General features: G+C 32.9%; 1 protein-coding gene across 9 annotated transcripts in view; it reads right to left on the bottom strand.

Moving 5' to 3' along the window:
* The window catches only part of LOC145292962 (kinesin-like protein KIF21A), a 267292-nt gene that overhangs the window by 145847 nt on the left and 104590 nt on the right, over window positions 1-16855 (bottom strand). The gene's annotated exons all lie outside the window — the stretch shown is intronic.

Here is a 16855-nt window from a genome sequence, read left to right as displayed (position 1 = left end):
AAAAGGAGAGATAGTGATGTTAAAACTACAAACTTATGTAATGATGAGCTGCAGTTTGGATAATCTGATGTGATCGAAGAATTGATCAATCATAACACTATAACCAAGATTAAAGTGTAGTATCTGCTCTTCAAATGCTACATTTCAATTTCTTGTTTTGTTAGTGGAGGAGAAATGCTTCCCAACTGAGACAATTTTTCTTGTTCCTTTTTCTCCATGTTAAAAAACAACCCTGTGTCTAACTGCCCCGTGTGGAGGCATTGTAAATAGGAACATTATAACTAAAATGCATTTCTTGAGATTGTCTCCCCTTAGATCTTTCAACAAACATTCATGAGATTTTGTGAAAATTTAATTATGTAACAAAAAATAAAAAAATAAAAAAGTTTATTCCTGCACCCAATTTCCTTTTTGCATTTAGGAAGGAAAGTCTATAAACATTTAAGGTTACAGTCAGAAAAGAATGCAAGAAAAATTGTGTATTGGCATTAAAAATGGTGTTATATTGTTTTAGTTATATTACTAAATGAGGAATTATTTCAGTTTAAAATCTACTTATGCATGTAAGATTAAAAAAAACCTTTGACAAATGTCAACATTATGTGAATAAGCTAAACAAAATAGCCAGTGAATTTTTTCCTGATGTGTTTTTCTAAAAATGAAACTTTTCTAAAAACGAAATTTTAATTTGCATTCTCCTGACTGCAACTGTTAACATTTACCAAAAAATGTCTTCAAACAGCAGCAGCTGTAACTTCCAGTAGGAAATCCTTAAAATGTTTGAATATCCATAGAATAACCAACTTGCTTCTAGGTACCCAATAAAGGTTGTATCAGACTATTCGGATGACTATTATCTCGTCTGTTATTTGATTTGATTTATTTGCATACTCTGGAGAGCTTTACCACATGCTTGGAAAAAAAAAAAAAAAAGCCACTAATCTGTCTTGGGTCAATAGAGTTGTCAGGAGCAGCATACCACCCGTAACTCTTATATGGTCAACTTTTCTCTTTGGTGGTTATCTTCTTTAATTAAATCTTTGATTTATTAACATAACTTTTGTTTTCGTTTTTAAACAAAAGTAGTCAACTCTTCTGACCTGAAGGCAATTCGAAGATGATTAATGTCTGTACAGTGGTCACCAAGGCAACAGCATAGTGATTGGTAGTGATGGAAATTAGGTACACTTAGATTATTTAAGAGGACAACTCAACAAGAGCTTGTTTACATTAGACTTGAAGACAATTATTTGATAGTAAGTGTGAGAGAAGGCTAGTGAAACAGAATGCAACAGGCGAGCAATTCTAGGAAAGAAGCTTTGTTCATAGAATTTGCATTTAGATTTAAGCAAAGATAGAGTGGAGAAATTGTTGATAGTCACTGTAACTTGACAAGTTTCTGTGAAAGTTTGGAAGAGGTGGGGGGGGGCTATAGATTGAAGCTCATATGAGCATATGCCATGGAAATAACGATAGAGCAGAGACAGACTACCAACGTCTCTATGAGAAAGAGGTTGCAGGAAGAGGAAAAGGGCATTCTCTACTTGGTTATGAAGTCAGTTTTAAACTCTGGGTTCTGATAGCTGAGAAATGTGTCCAAACTACAATCTCTTCAAATAACGTGGGTGATGGAACTTTCTTATATTAGCATTTCTTAGTCTATCTTGCTAAATTATTCCAAAGAGTTCTTAGACATTACAAAAACAGAGCTTGGTCATTTTCACACTTTAATCCATGTAACTTTAGACTTCTAGGTGTATCTTTTTGAACTTAGGAATCTTTGTCAAACTATAAGGAATTTTAAATTAAACACTTAACTTAATCTGCAGGAGTAGATTGTTCTAATTACATCAGCTTGACTGGGTAGAAGCCTTAATTCTGTTTATCTTAGTTATTATCAGCTATCAAACTCCAGAAGATTAACATTTAGAACATTGCTAATCAGCACTTTTATCCATTGTGGCAGATTTATATAGCACAACAGATAAAGGCATTGATAAAAAAAAAATCTGATTGGTTTACATTAGTTATCCATGTCCATTAATTAACAGTACAACAAGGCTGGTAGTATCTTATGTTCTCCTTACACAGATAAAGAAAATTGTTCTAATAGCAAGATACTTAGTTACTACCCTTAAACTGAAGTTGTACACTACATCTAATAAATTTAAGCACAAAATTTTAAGAGAATTGAACCTTTTAAGTATCCAATCAAATTTCTCAAACAATAAAAATAAGCCTGTGTTAAAGTTTCATAATAGCAGCTTGACTAAATAGGAGGCATGAATGAAGCCATTTACAATAAAGTCAAATGAACAGAAATTATATTTAATGATAATCGATTAATTCTATTGTCGTAAATATTTAGATGCCCACCAGTTGACAGGTGGCATACCCTATGGAAACGATGCAGAGGAATTCCTATGAATCTAAGGCAAAAAAAAAAAAATCAATATTATCAACAACAAACAATGGAATGACCTTGTGCATTTTGTAAGGCTGGAAGTTATAGCAGCTGCTGCTCTGAGTATAGACCGACTTTCATTCCCAAATACAATAAAATTGGGTGATAGAGAAAGCACTTTTCTTTTCTTCATCATTTTACAATCTACAGTTAAACTAGGAATATTTTATAGATAAATCTTTGGTTAGTTGATTGGTTGGCATATTTATCTTCCAGGATTATTTAATGTCAAATTAGGTCATTTCGATAAACATTTTATACTTATAATACTTAATCTTTTATAAATATTTAAGCTTTGTGATAAATTAATAAATTTTATGCAGTAATTTTTAAAGACTGCCTTGTATTTACAGACTGATTGAAAAACAATCTACTTTTAGGAATTCTAATGGGAAGATAACTAGATGAACTTGCTGTAAAAAAGCAAATCTCAGCAAATAATAGAATTATTTGTTGTTCTTTTTAATTGATTTATTTAAACCAAGAGTGAAAAAGAACCCCACTCTTTGATGGCTATTGCCATTATTACAAGATAACGAAAGTTTATTGCAGAGTTATTTGATACCAAAAATCATGTTTATATTTAATTGTAGATTCTGGTTGATAAAGGAACAGGGAAATTTATATTTGTTATCTGCTAAACATTTATAGCTATATCTATGCTCCCTTGAATCGGATCTGTTCAAACTCTGAGATGTCCATTTTATAGATATAAAGTATGAAAATATATTTATGGCAATTAAGCTACACAGAGGCTTCCATATCAGGCTAAAAGTATGTGCATATATATATATATATATATATATATATATTAGTGATGGAAAGATTCCAGTATTTTTCCCTGATTCCGATACAATTACCGATTCTGATTCTTTATAAATCTCTAAATATTTAACAGAGTTGTTATTTTCCCCGATTTCTGTAAAAAAAAAAAATAATAAATAAATAAATAAATAAAAATAAAAAAGTTAAATATGCAGATATTTTCCTAAATGTAAAATTACACTAGTGGAGGATGATCTATAGCTTTACTGGTAATTTAAAATCAATACATATTTATTATTACCAACAACGAAAGATTTTGCTTTAACAAAATCAAATAAAAGATACAAAAGAATCGTTTTGGCATCGGAAAATAGGCACCATTTTTTTTTTGATTCCGATACCCTCAAATTTGTTGATTTTGCCGATTCCTATTAATCGTCTTAACACCTATATATATATATATATATATATATATATATATATATAAGCATTGAGCCGATTATTTGGAATCGGAAAAATCCAAACATTTGGGTGTATCGGAATCGTAACAATTTATGCCACTTTTCCGATGCCAAAACGATTCATTTAATTATCTTTGTTATTTGATTTTCTTTAAAAGAAGGCTTCCACTGCTGGTAGTAATGATAAAATAGTAAATATTTATTGATTTTAAATTACCAATAAAACTAAAATTGACAAATGTATTTTTACGTTTGGCAAAATATCTGAACATTTTTTTTTTTTTTTTTTTTTTAAATAGTAATTTGGAAAAATAACGACTATATAGTTTAATATTTAATAATTTATAAAGTATCAAAATCGGGAAATATATATATATCTGTGTTTCTGTGTGTGTGTGTGTGTGTGTACATTTCCCTACGCAATAACTGTCAATTTTAAGTCTACAGACTCGAAATTTGATATACAGGGTACTGAGATTTGGGGAAATCTTTGTGATCGGTTTTAGACCAGAAATTTGGCTGTTAAAGGATCAAAGTTCAACTATTTGACCTTTGAGAACTCTACCAAACTCCGACAATTTTGGGTCTAAATACTTGAAATTTTAGATATAGGTTCCTTGGACATAGATCTAATTTAATAACTTGATTTGAGCCCAAAACAATGTTAAGGGGTCATAATAGGGGTCAAAGTTAATAAAATTGACGTTTTTTTTTTTGTTTTTTTTTTGCTCAACATACACCTCCAAACACCTGGGCAACGCCTTTGTGCGATGGCAGCTGCACAAGTAGAAGTAAACCATTGGGGAGAGTGAGGCTTGCTATAAAACTTCCACATGGGAACATGTACTTCAATTGCTGTTTTGAACCACTCAGTGTCTCATGTGGGCACTGTTTAGCAGGAAGTGAGAAGATATTTCGCCATGGGGCGTCTCTGATGAGATCCCTGATGGCTTCCCAGTCAGCCTTTTTATAATATCTTGTTGTTTTGAGTAATGGCTCTTCCGTTTTGACTCTAGAGTTTAGTGCGATTTTAACTATTATCACTAAATGATCAGCATTTCCAAGTGGGCTGTGGGCATTCGTAACGCAATCATCAGGGACCGTGGTCAGGAACAGATATAAAAGTGATGCGTGTTGTTCTTGCTGGTCAGGGAAACGAGTTGGAAACGTAACCGTCTGTGATAGGGAATGAGATATAGAGAAGCTATGTGTTGAAAATAATTTAAGTCATATATATATATATATATATATAAGTAATGAAATCAAAAGGATGTTGTGTTTACCTGATATACGCAATGGTAAACTTCAATTTAATATAAATACCAGCATTTATATTTAGATAATTTAATCCCAACCGAATAAAAAAAAGCTGAATACGCAAAATAGAGAGTAGAGTTTATTATAAGAGAAAGAAAATTAAAACTAAATTGAACTTTACAATTAAAATTTATTGTTCAACTGAATACTCCAAAAAACAATTGAATAATAAATTTTGATTATAAAGTTCAACTTAGAGTTTTAATTTTCTTTCTCATATATATATATATATATATATATATATATATATATAAAGCGATTTAAAGGGTCACTCTCCCTCCTTGATTCAAACAATCTAACCCCAACTTTAATGACTAGCTCAACAGGTCACATTTTTTTTCTAGTTCTACAGCCGTTTAATCAAATAAGATTCAAGTTTAACATTTTTAATAAAAGACTTAAATGACTCCACCCAGTCTGACTTTAATGAATTGATTAATGAGCACAAACCTAAGTAAAAAGTCAATACAAACATTAACTATGCAAACATAATAATGAATAGAGAAGCACAATCAAAAGATGAGCAAGTATTCAAAATCCTATGTCACATTTAATCGGCTTTTCGAAGTTTTTTCAAAATAAATTCAAACCACTAGTTTCTTGTATGCTTCAGTATAGTACCTGCGTATGTCAATTTCCATCTTTAACTTCTGCTTTTTATTTAGTATGAAGAAAATTTGCAAAATTTTGTGAAAAAAAAAAAAAAACTATTTAGGATTTACATAAGACAATAACTACCATGAATGCATTCTCATTGTTTTATTTAAACACTAGAAATCGTTCAGAAAAATATTTGCTTGAACTAATGATGAATATGCTTTATAAAAAAAGGAAAAGTTTAGTTTTTTTTTTTTTTGTTTGTTTTTTTAAATATATTCATGTAATCTTTTGTTATGTTAATTTCTTAAAATTTATAAAATGTATATACCAATTAAGTTTTTTTTTCACTCCAACATTGATATTGAAAGCCTGTTTATTAAAATGAACTCCTTAATATATTCAGTCATGGATATGCAAGCGACTTTATGAAAGTTAACTAACTTGCACATTCCTTTGAAAAACGAGTGTTAATTATTTTTATGGTTTCTTAGACGATTGGTTTAATTTCAATGATATGCTGAATTGAATTTATGCATAGTTTCTACATCTGCATAATTGTGTAGAATTTAAGATGAAAATCCAACACACGGAAAAAATAAATAAATAAATACAGGGTGGAACGATAAAATTTTTGCCCTAGAAGACAATTCCATTTCCATATGATGAAAACTTTTTTTTTTTTTTTTTTTTTTTGTTGCAGACCATCTACTAGTTGGCCAGTTGTGTACAAATCCCAAGAATGATAGGAGGCTTATATCAGGTCTAAAAGTGATACAATGTTCAATGAACAAGATCAGAGATGCGCCACTGTACAACTTATGCTCTCTACCAATCCAAGTTATGACAACAGGTCCATTGCCAGTACCCCCAAAATGCAAATCTGGACGGTTCAATGCTTGAGAGCACAGCTCAACAAAGTTTCCAGCCACAGTTATGCTTTTTGGTGTGGTTTCAAATGAGGGGCACATCATGCCACCTCACATCTTCAAAATCGGCTTGAAAGTAAACATCAAAGTTTACCTGGATGTATTGAAGAGTGTAATGATTCCTTGGTGCAATCAGATGTCTGCTGGAAAACCCTGGGTGTGGCAGCAGGACTCAGCGCCAGTCCACAAGTTCAAAGAAACACAGGCTTGGCTTCAGAAATACTACAACTTTGTACCCTTCTCTCAGATGACTCAAATGATACCATTATGTGTACTCTTTGTTTATTTGAAATATTATGATTTGGAAGTAATTTAAAATCATATTTCTTGAAGATCACGCAGAAAATGGCTATATACAGTATGCCACCTCATGCATCAACTTGGTAAATGCGAGGATATTCCAGGCATTAGGAGGCATAGTATACCAAGCATAAGTGTGTAAGAATCAGACATGCTAAATACTCAAACTAGAGGATTTTAAAATATGCAAAATTGCAACTCAAATTTCTTTAAAAAATAAATAAATATATAAATAAATAAATAAATGAATTAAATAAATAAAAAATGTGCCATTCAGAAAAAAAAAATGTGGGGGAGGGGCGTATTTAATGACGAATGCAGTTATTTTGGTAAAAGATTTCATGCTTTTTATTTCATAGAAATTCCAAATTTCTGTGAAATACTTTGATATGATGATGCTGGAGTCCCTCAATTTTCTGACTTCTGTAAACAAAGTAGTATTCAGCATCTCAGATCTCCACCTTTCCATTCACAATCAAATGGTCTCACCAAATGCTTTGTCAACACGTTTAAGAGAGCACTTTTGAAGTTAAAAGTGGAAGGAACTACTGGAGAGATCATAGAAATATATTTAAGTAGCTACAGAGCTAACCAAATCCAAATTGTTCAAAGGGAAAGTCTCCTACTGAAGCACTGATGAATAGAATACGTTTACCAATGGATACTATTTGTCCATCATCAAATAATTTTCCCAAGAGAAACAGGACGATGAAAAACCAATTCAATCGCTATCATGGAGCAAAGTCACAAATTCCTACCAGGACAACCTGCATCATCAAAAAACTACAATCTATATCTATAAAAGTGAACGTGTCTGTGTGTACATTTCCCGGTCAATATTTAGTCTACAGACTCGAAATTTGATATACAGGGTACTGAGATTTGGGAAAATCTGATCGGTTTTCGTCCAGAAATTTGGCTGTTAAGGGGTCAAAGTTCAATGGTTTGACCTTTGAGAACTCTACCAAACTCATCTGACAATTTTGGGTCTAAACACTTGAAATTTTAGATATACGTTCCTTGGACATGGATCTAATTTAATAACTTGATTTGAGCCCAAAACAATAAATGTTAAGGAGTCGTAATAGGGGTCAAAGTTTTTAAAAAATTGACAGTTTTTTTTTTTTTTTTTTTGCTCAGCATACACCTCCAAACACCCAGGCGACACCGGGCGCCCATGGCAATGGTAAAGAAAAATGAACACAAGCTCACATAGTATGTCATTATGGTAATGTAATCTATGATCATGATGTACAATCATCTATTTGGGTCAGACATGCAAATCAGCTTCGTCTCTCATACGTTCCAAAGAGACAATCAAATAACACAATCATTCCATTAAATATTTTACTGGACACATTTGAAGTACCAAAATGTGTTCAAGCAACATGCAGTAAACAAAGCAAGTCTGAGAAGAAGGGTTCAACCTGAAGGATGCAATGAAGGTACAAACCAACGTTAACTCTACAAATAGACCCACATCAAATATCCTACAAGCATATTTCAAAGGGGGAATAACTCTACAGAAAGAGTCATCATCCTTTATAGATCGTTAAAAAGACTAGAGTTCGAGAGAGGGAACCGAAAACAATATGGCGGTTTCGCTGGACATATCATTCTGTAAATTATTTAAGTTTTCTGCCGCAAATTGTGTTTAAAAATACAATGAGCTTGTCCACTTGTTCTATGCTGTCCAATGATCCCGACTTCACAATTTCTCCAAACACAAGTTACTGAGCCACATCCATATGCAAATAAAAATTAAATAGCCTTAACATATAAATGTATATTTGCACATGCATAGCAATAATACATTTACTCAACTTACGCCCGCCAAGTCCCAATTTTTTTTTTCAATTTTAATCCCCTTAGCAGGTATTTTTACCAGCTAAAAAAAAAAAAAAAAAAAATCGAATTTGTTCCACAGATCCAAATTTCCTATTTATCAAGTTTCAAGTCGGCAGTCCAAAAATTGTTAGTTTGGTAGAGACCGTTCCTCACACAGGCAATGTCACACACACACATATAAAGGGGATTAAATAGCATTCTAAAGAGCAGAGTGTATTTTAATGTAATAGTAAAATCACTAATATAATTAAAATACAAAAAAAAAAAAAAAAAACAGTGCTCGTTGTAATGTAGATATATAAGCTCAATAGGCATATATATCCTAGAGCTATTTTAATATTCAGTAAGAGGATTGATAATTTATAATTAAAATCAAAAATCGGTTTCATAAGGAGGAACAAAAAAATCAAATTGTACGATCATTTCAGAAACGATGTTTTTATTGAGATAGACACTAAGTCATCGACAATAATTTTAACAGTTTTTTTTAAACAAAGTCTCCTCATCAAAGATATTGGGTGAGTTTTTTTTAAAGACATCAAAAATAAACCTAGCATTTTTTTTTTTAAGTAAGGCCAATATTTTCGAAAGTCATCCCCTCTTTTCGATTGACTAGCCTTAATTTAAACCTACGTCACTTCAGGTTTGGCGATGGGCACAATGGCAAAGACATCACATTTTTTTTTTCCACATTCTTTTCCTCCTTCGCGGCACTTTTTTTTTCTATTTTTTTTTGCTCAAAACACACCTCCAAACACCCAGGCAACGCCGGGCACCCAGGCTAGATATAACTAAAGAATCATTTGTATGCAACATGTGCAATCACCAAGATAAATTATTCAAATCAATTAAAAGTCATTCGCATCAGACAAAATAGTAACGGACAATAACAAGTGCCAATATCGAATGACAACTACTGCTGATGTCAGTATAAAAAAAAAAATAATCAAGTTCAACTGAACTAAATGAAGGTTTTCCAATGTGGATGATACCTTATCACCACCACCACCATGAACAATATCAACCGGACACAATGGAAAAATTCAGGAGGTAGTGCTGCGTTTTTTTTTTTTTTTGTTTTGTTTTTTTTAATCTATAACTAAATTAAATATTTTACTTATTAGAGATTTTTTCCTTGATTCATTTTGTAAATTTGAACTAGAATTTTTAAATGAAAAAAAATACAACTGATACTTATTTTTTAAATAAACATTTGCAAATTTTTAAACAACTTATTTTCGACAATATACATTACCAAGCCCAGAGTTTCCTTCCTTGGCCTTCGGGTCAAGACATTGAAGTATCTGTTCTGATGCTACACTTTCCTTTTCTGTCCTCACTCATTGGAGGAGAAATCCTTCATGACAGACAATTTTTATTTTTGTTCCTATCCAGAGTGCCCTTTTTCAGAGAGCTGGATTTCTCCCACATTAAAAAAACGACCTTGTGTCTACCTCTGCCCTCGTGGGGAGACAAGTAAATAGGAATATATATTATCAAGCATAGAAAAAAAATTTTCTTACTCAATTTTTAAATAAATGTTTACTTTTAAAAAAAAGTTAGCATTGTATAACTTTCTTAAGCTTGTAAACTCCAAGTTATTTACACTTAAATATTTAGAAAAGAATATAAACAAAAGTGTTTTTTCATAGCATGGTACAAAGTCAGAGTTTAATTGTTCAAACACTTGACAAGATACACAAAGATGGCACCACATTCCAACGAAATCAAACAGTAGAGGTCTGCGGTTATCTCCAGTTCTATATGCATCTATAGCATTGCACTATCCGAAAAGAAAATTCTTGCCCACATTGGTCAAGAAAAGTATGCATTAATAATATCAGGAAAAAAAAAAAAAAAAAAAAAAAAAAAAAAAAACCTAATCAATTTTATTTTATTTAATTATTTATGGACTATTATCCTCATTTTCTAGCTGTTGTTTCATGACGTTTCAGCCAATTATTCTTCGTCAGGTTAACCACAACGGGATAGGAATATCGAATCTTCCAACTACATCCACAGCAATTACTGCCTTCAGTAGTCGTCATGTCCAGCACATATATAAGGCAAAACGGCCACACACGTTTTTGTATGTCCAAGAAAGGCTTTTTATCGGGGTTGTTCTCGAGAGCGTTACTATTTTCGAGAACTTTTTATATGCTCCCTAGATCATAATATCTAGGATTTGCAAACGCACGTCGTCTCTACATTTATTTTGATGGACTTTTGTAAAATTCACGCTATTCCCTCCTTTCACGTGTTTGTTCATCTTTTTTCATATAAATAAAACAAAATTCATTGAAGCAAAGCCGTCAGCGGCCTTTCGTGGCGGGATGTCTTGAAAGCAATTAGCTTTGATCAATGTTGCGAAAACCCTTCATATCAGACAATTGCTATTCATTTGAGAGTTCCCCTTTTTTCAGAGGAGCTTGGTTTCCCCAACATCGTGGGGAAACAAATGAAAGAATGGAAAGCTGAACTGGTCTTCAGCCAATGTTCATTTCTGCACCTGCGTGAACTCATTCACTTAGCAAGTCAACTTTTTGATTGACATCGCTAAATTTGAACACTTCACTTCCTATGGCTTCATAGAGTAGCGGTAAGATGTTATGTTTTTTTTCACTTTCTTTTCCGCCTTCGTGTCACGGGTTCGAGCCAGCCTGCCTACTAATACATTTTTTTTTCTTTTACACCTCCCAAACACCTGGGCAACGCTGGGCACCCCCGCTAGTTAAATAAAAAAAATTATACAAATTACTCTTCTCAATAAAAAAAAAAAATTCTAAGTTCATTATGAAATTACATTTAATAGTAAAATACATCATAAGATGAAATACTATTGCAACATCCGAGAAGGTGCCACTCAGAGCATTCTTTTTTTGTCTTGATAGAGACGATAAAGACGATTTTTTTCTCATCCCTTTTCTGACAGAAGAGACGTTACTAGTTTCTCTCTTGTGTCTTGTTATTTACATGGAAATTTCTCTCCGATTCTCTCTCCTCTGATCTTGATTACATTGTACAATGGGGAAAGGAGTGGCTGGTTACTTTTAATGCATCTAAAACCAAGCTTCTATCTTTACATCATCAACGTTCTGATCCTCATCTGGCATCAATTAAAATGAATGGCTCTCGTCTTGGGGAGGCCTCAAGTTTTGACAGGCTCCTGGGCTTGACCTTTACTCCTGATCTTAAATGGAATACGTACATCAAATCTGTTGCCAAGGCCGCTGGAAAAATGGTCGGATCCTTCTATCGATCCAGTAGATCGATCACTGCTGATGCAATTCTCTATCACATATGGGCAGGAGCTGCTAAAAAAGACTTGTCCTGCCTTGATAGGGTTCAAAATAGACTTTGTGGCCTGGTGGGAGATGTCCTTTTCTCTTCGCTGCAACCTCTATCTCACAGAAGAGATGTTGCAAGTTTGCTTTATCGTTATTTTCATGGAAAGTGTTCGGCTGAGCTACAATCTATGGTCCCCCCTCGCCAAACTTTCACAAGAAACACTAGACTAGCTGAAAACATTATCAATAATTTTCCACACTCTTTATCTGTGCCTAAACCTAAACATAGATCCCATAATCAAAGCTTCTTTCTTAGAACTGCACGCCTGTGGAATTGTCTTCCATTTTCCTGCTTTCCAGCTGTCTATAATATGGTTGTCTTCAAGTCCAACGTGAACAAGTTTCTGATGAGCCGTTCCACTTAAGTTAACAAATTTACCGAACTTCCATTACTATCCATTACTATATTGTCCTTTTGACTACTCTACAATCTTTAACCCTTATCCTTGAGTGGCCTATCGGCTTTGATAAGTGGTGACGCCTATGTGTAAAAAAAAAAAAAAAAAAAAAAAAAGTGCTTAACTGAGCTTTACTCTCTGGTTCCTCCTAAAAAATTCATAGCAAGAACTCATTTTTCACCACAACAGAAAAGGACTTTCATTTCTCAATGTGTCTAGCATCAGCAGAATTTCCACGTACACTTTTGTAAGGCCTTCTCGTTTGCCGAACACATTTATGAATGAGACTTCAGCTTCAGGGTCACACACACACAAGCCAACAATAAGTGTTATATGGACATATTCCAACCCAGAAAACAGCAATTTTCCCCCATGTTATAAATCTCTATGGAACATGAGGACTAAAAGAAAATATAATGGAAGCAAGGTTACAAATAAATCAAAGGTTCACTTTCTATTCTCCTTAGACTGCTTCCTTGCAGATTACAACAGTCATCTTCAATTCCAATGTCAACAAATATTTGTCTTAAATTGTACCCACAAGTAATTAAATGCACTTCATATCATTGATTACTCCTCATCCTTCAGTTGACAATCATTTCATCTCATTAACCTAAAAAGATACCTTAAAAACAGAATACACAATATTTTAGATTACAATATGCTGAGAACTAATTATTGCAATTGCTTTCGACTGGAGTAAGGCCTGGAACAAAAACAAAACAAAAGCCAGTTCAGGCTGGTACAAAAATAGCTGTGAAAGTACCCCAGTGGGGGCAACTCCAGCAATCAGCAATAAACTAAGCCTACTTAAGAGGTAGTAAGGCCTAGGAGGATGCACCAAGGACCAAATCATAACTCATCCTGACAAGAGGGCCTGGTGCTGTCCAGTCAACCCCATCCTTTCAGAAAGATTGCAGAGAAGAGATCTTCGAATAAAGAAATTACAGGTATGGGAAAAGGAGAGCGTAAAAAGGAGTTTGTATTTTGATAAAGAAAAAAAAAATATCTAAAATTAAAGACAAACGCTTCGAAACGAACAGATTTCTAATCTTGCATTCCTAATTAACATGGAAACCGTATACAAAAGCATAAAACATGTGATTGCTGATCTAATATGCCTAGAAATAATGGAGTATGCAAAGAAGACTTGATTACATATTTTAATCTCATTTTCACTCCAGACAAAGAATATTGTCACTTGGAACGTAAGGGGGGCTATTATTTTGGATCATGCATTTAGCAGAGGACTAAGGGGAGTTGAGCTGAGAAATGTATGTTCACATTACATTTAAACTTCTGCAAATTAGTACAGTCAATGAAGCCAGAAACAGCAAAGGAATTCCAAAGTTTTGCAGTCCGAGGGAAATAACTATTAAAGTAGAAGACATTCCAACATCTAGAGATGTTAACAAAAAAGGGGTGGGATTTTGCTGCTCAGACATATATACATCAAGGGGAACAAATGTTGCAAGTTCAGAGCACATTCTGTTAAAGTCCTTATAAAACAGACATTGTGGTGATGGGAAAGGGGCTGAAACTGGGTTGATAGTGTGGGACCTATTAGATTTGAGATTGGGGGGGGGGGGACTGTGAGTGAAAGACTAGTGGCAGAGGCTCCAGCCTATATGCAGCAGCAATACTCTGTGCATGGGCGAAATGCGGCTTTATAAAGATATAGGAAGCTCTCTAGCGTAAGTAATTTTCTCGCCTAGTAGACAGAGCCTACCTTCTTTGCAGCAGCTTTGGCAATGTCCTCAATGCATTTGTTTCAATTCATGATGCCTGTGAATGTTAGACAAAGGAGTTTGAAAGATGTGCTCTTAGATAGGGTGTTATTTGTCATAGTAATCAGTGGGTGAGGATTTATTTTGCAGTTGTTAAAGGAAAGAAGCTTAGCCCGAGTAGCATTAAATATAACCATCCACATATGGCTGCATTCCACTACCAACAGAAGGTCGTTTTCTAAGGTTCCTGTCATTGCTTTGGATATGTGTACATTTATTTTACTCCCATGTCTATTATTAGCAAATACCCATCCAAGACAATTTTATCAGGGAGGTTGTTTATAAATATCAAGAATAAAGTTATAAGGATCAACCCCATGGGGCACAATTGCATTTTTCTCTTGTCTAGAAATGATCCAATTATGTTAAATATTTGTCCAGAAACAGCATAGAACTTAATTTTTTGTGAGAAGCCCTTTATGCCAGATCTTGTCAAAGGCGTCAGTTATATCAAGGGCTACAACTCTAGCTTCCTCTTCCTTATCCAGTAAATGTTATATGCATTCAGAGATGGTTAAAATATCTGCAGTAGAACTGGCTTGCCTAAATCTATGCTATTTGTCAGAAAGGAACTTAACATTTACAAGATGGTGGACAACTGCTTGATTGATTAAAGACTCAAAGATTTTAGTGAAGAGGGGCAGGAGACTGATGAGGCAATAATCAAGTAGGTCAGGGTGTTTTTTTGCCAGTTGTTTCTAGTTGTTGAATTTACCAAGTTTATCATATGGGAAAATTATTTTAAATAATTTTTAGAAACAAAACTAAAAAAATTTCTAACTTAAGTTGTTTTGTTAATCAATAACTTTTAATGAAAATAATTAGAACCAAATTTAAATTTTGTAATGTGATCGGTGAATGTTAGTAAGAAAAGAAAATTTCCACATCAAAATTAGATTAAGTACAAAGCTGTTCAAAGTGATGTCATAGAAAGTCTTGAGCAAGGCATGCGAAATAAACTAGTTTGATCTTCCTCTTGGTTTTTATCTGTTGACCATGATAGATGTTCATATTTGGAATCTTCGGATTACTGTTCTCATTTTTAGTGTCATTCCAGAGTTCAACAGAAACATTAGATTTCAACAAGATACACCTGAAGAAGGTCGAAGGTTACATTGACTGAAACGTTGTGAAAATTATGCTCAAGATGAGAACAGTAGTCCAAAGATTCGAAATACAAATAACTAATCCTCATATATTTTTATTTTTTGGTGAATCCTTTGAGATGAGGCTTCATAATTAGCGTATTGATTTTTTGCAGACTTATTCGCATCTTTACAGCCATTGTGTTACCATATTTTGACCAAGTATTAACTTCAGGGCCCGTGGTACAGTGGATAGAGGTGTTGAGTCTCTACAGTTCCAGGTGAGTATTGTCTGAAGATAACAGTTTAAATCTGTGACCAGACGTGTGTGGCCCAGACAGATCGCCAACTCCCAACGTCATGTGTCATGAATTTTTCATTCGACTATTCCTCTTATGGCCGGATCATCATTTTCTTGCTGGCGATTTGACCCCAGACTCTTTTCACATATGCCATAACAAATTATTTTATCATTAATATCTTTTTGTTTTTTCATGAAACTAAAACACTGTCGGTAACAGCTTGAAAAATATATTTCTAAATTACTAAATTTGGTTCAAAGACAAGCAGTAATTTATATTATATATATTAAAAATAGCATTTCATATATATTGTGAAAGTTTTGTTTTTTTTAATTTTGAAAATAGGATCATTTCGTTTTTTCTTATTTTGTAAATTGAACTCATTCTGATAAAAAATGAATTCACTTCCATTGCTTTTTTTTTTTTTAGCCTGCTACCTCAACTGTTCTACATCTACTAATCCAAGAACTCACCCATTATTGCAAATGTGTACACACCATCAAAGTCTACTCTTCTGCAAAAGTGTCACTATTCTGTCTAAATTTAATCAGATATAAACCAGTTTTAAGATTCATATTACACATCTATTGTAACATATTTCTCCATACAAGGTTTCTTCAACCCTTACTGGCCAGGTTTCACATCTAAGTTACACTACGTTTTTGTTTAGTTTTTGTTTTTCTTTTACATTTTTTGTTTAGCTTTTTAAACAGTTTTTTTTTTTTTTTTACTAAATTGACCTGTGACCTTAGATAATTTTTTCAATATAGGATTTTCAAAGTTAAATTTAATCCTTACAATATTGTTTGGTCATTAATTTAAACCAAATCACCATAAAATTAAAACTAATTTTGTTATGGTAAGGTTTTAATATCTATAAAATCATTGGATGTAAATAACTTCCAAAACTTTAAATTTTAAAAGATTTGTTAATTTTTGCATCAAAAAATTTACTTTCTATTTCAGTTTAAATGATTCCAAATTAGGATTTTTTTTTACAGCTTTTTTAGTCCTTTACATTATGGCATTTTTGATGATTGATTGTGAACAGAAAATATGTATAAGCCACGTAGAAGATGCAGGCACAAAAAGTGACAGTTTTATTAATAAGATGAAAAAAGTTTTTTTTTTTAAATTCTTTCTAAACAGATGATTGAGTTCTCATTGGATCAATAAAACTTTCATTATATTTCTACAAATAAACCATAAGAGCTTTATTACAAAAAAAAAAAAAAAAGTACCCAAAATTCTGTTT

This window comes from Euprymna scolopes, chromosome 14, assembly GCF_053919585.1.
Source record: "Euprymna scolopes isolate OS-2025 chromosome 14, ASM5391958v1, whole genome shotgun sequence".
NCBI classification, from domain to species: Eukaryota; Metazoa; Mollusca; class Cephalopoda; order Sepiida; family Sepiolidae; genus Euprymna; species Euprymna scolopes.
Note: the sequence above shows the minus strand (reverse complement) of the source record. Positions and strands in the feature narration are given on the sequence as shown.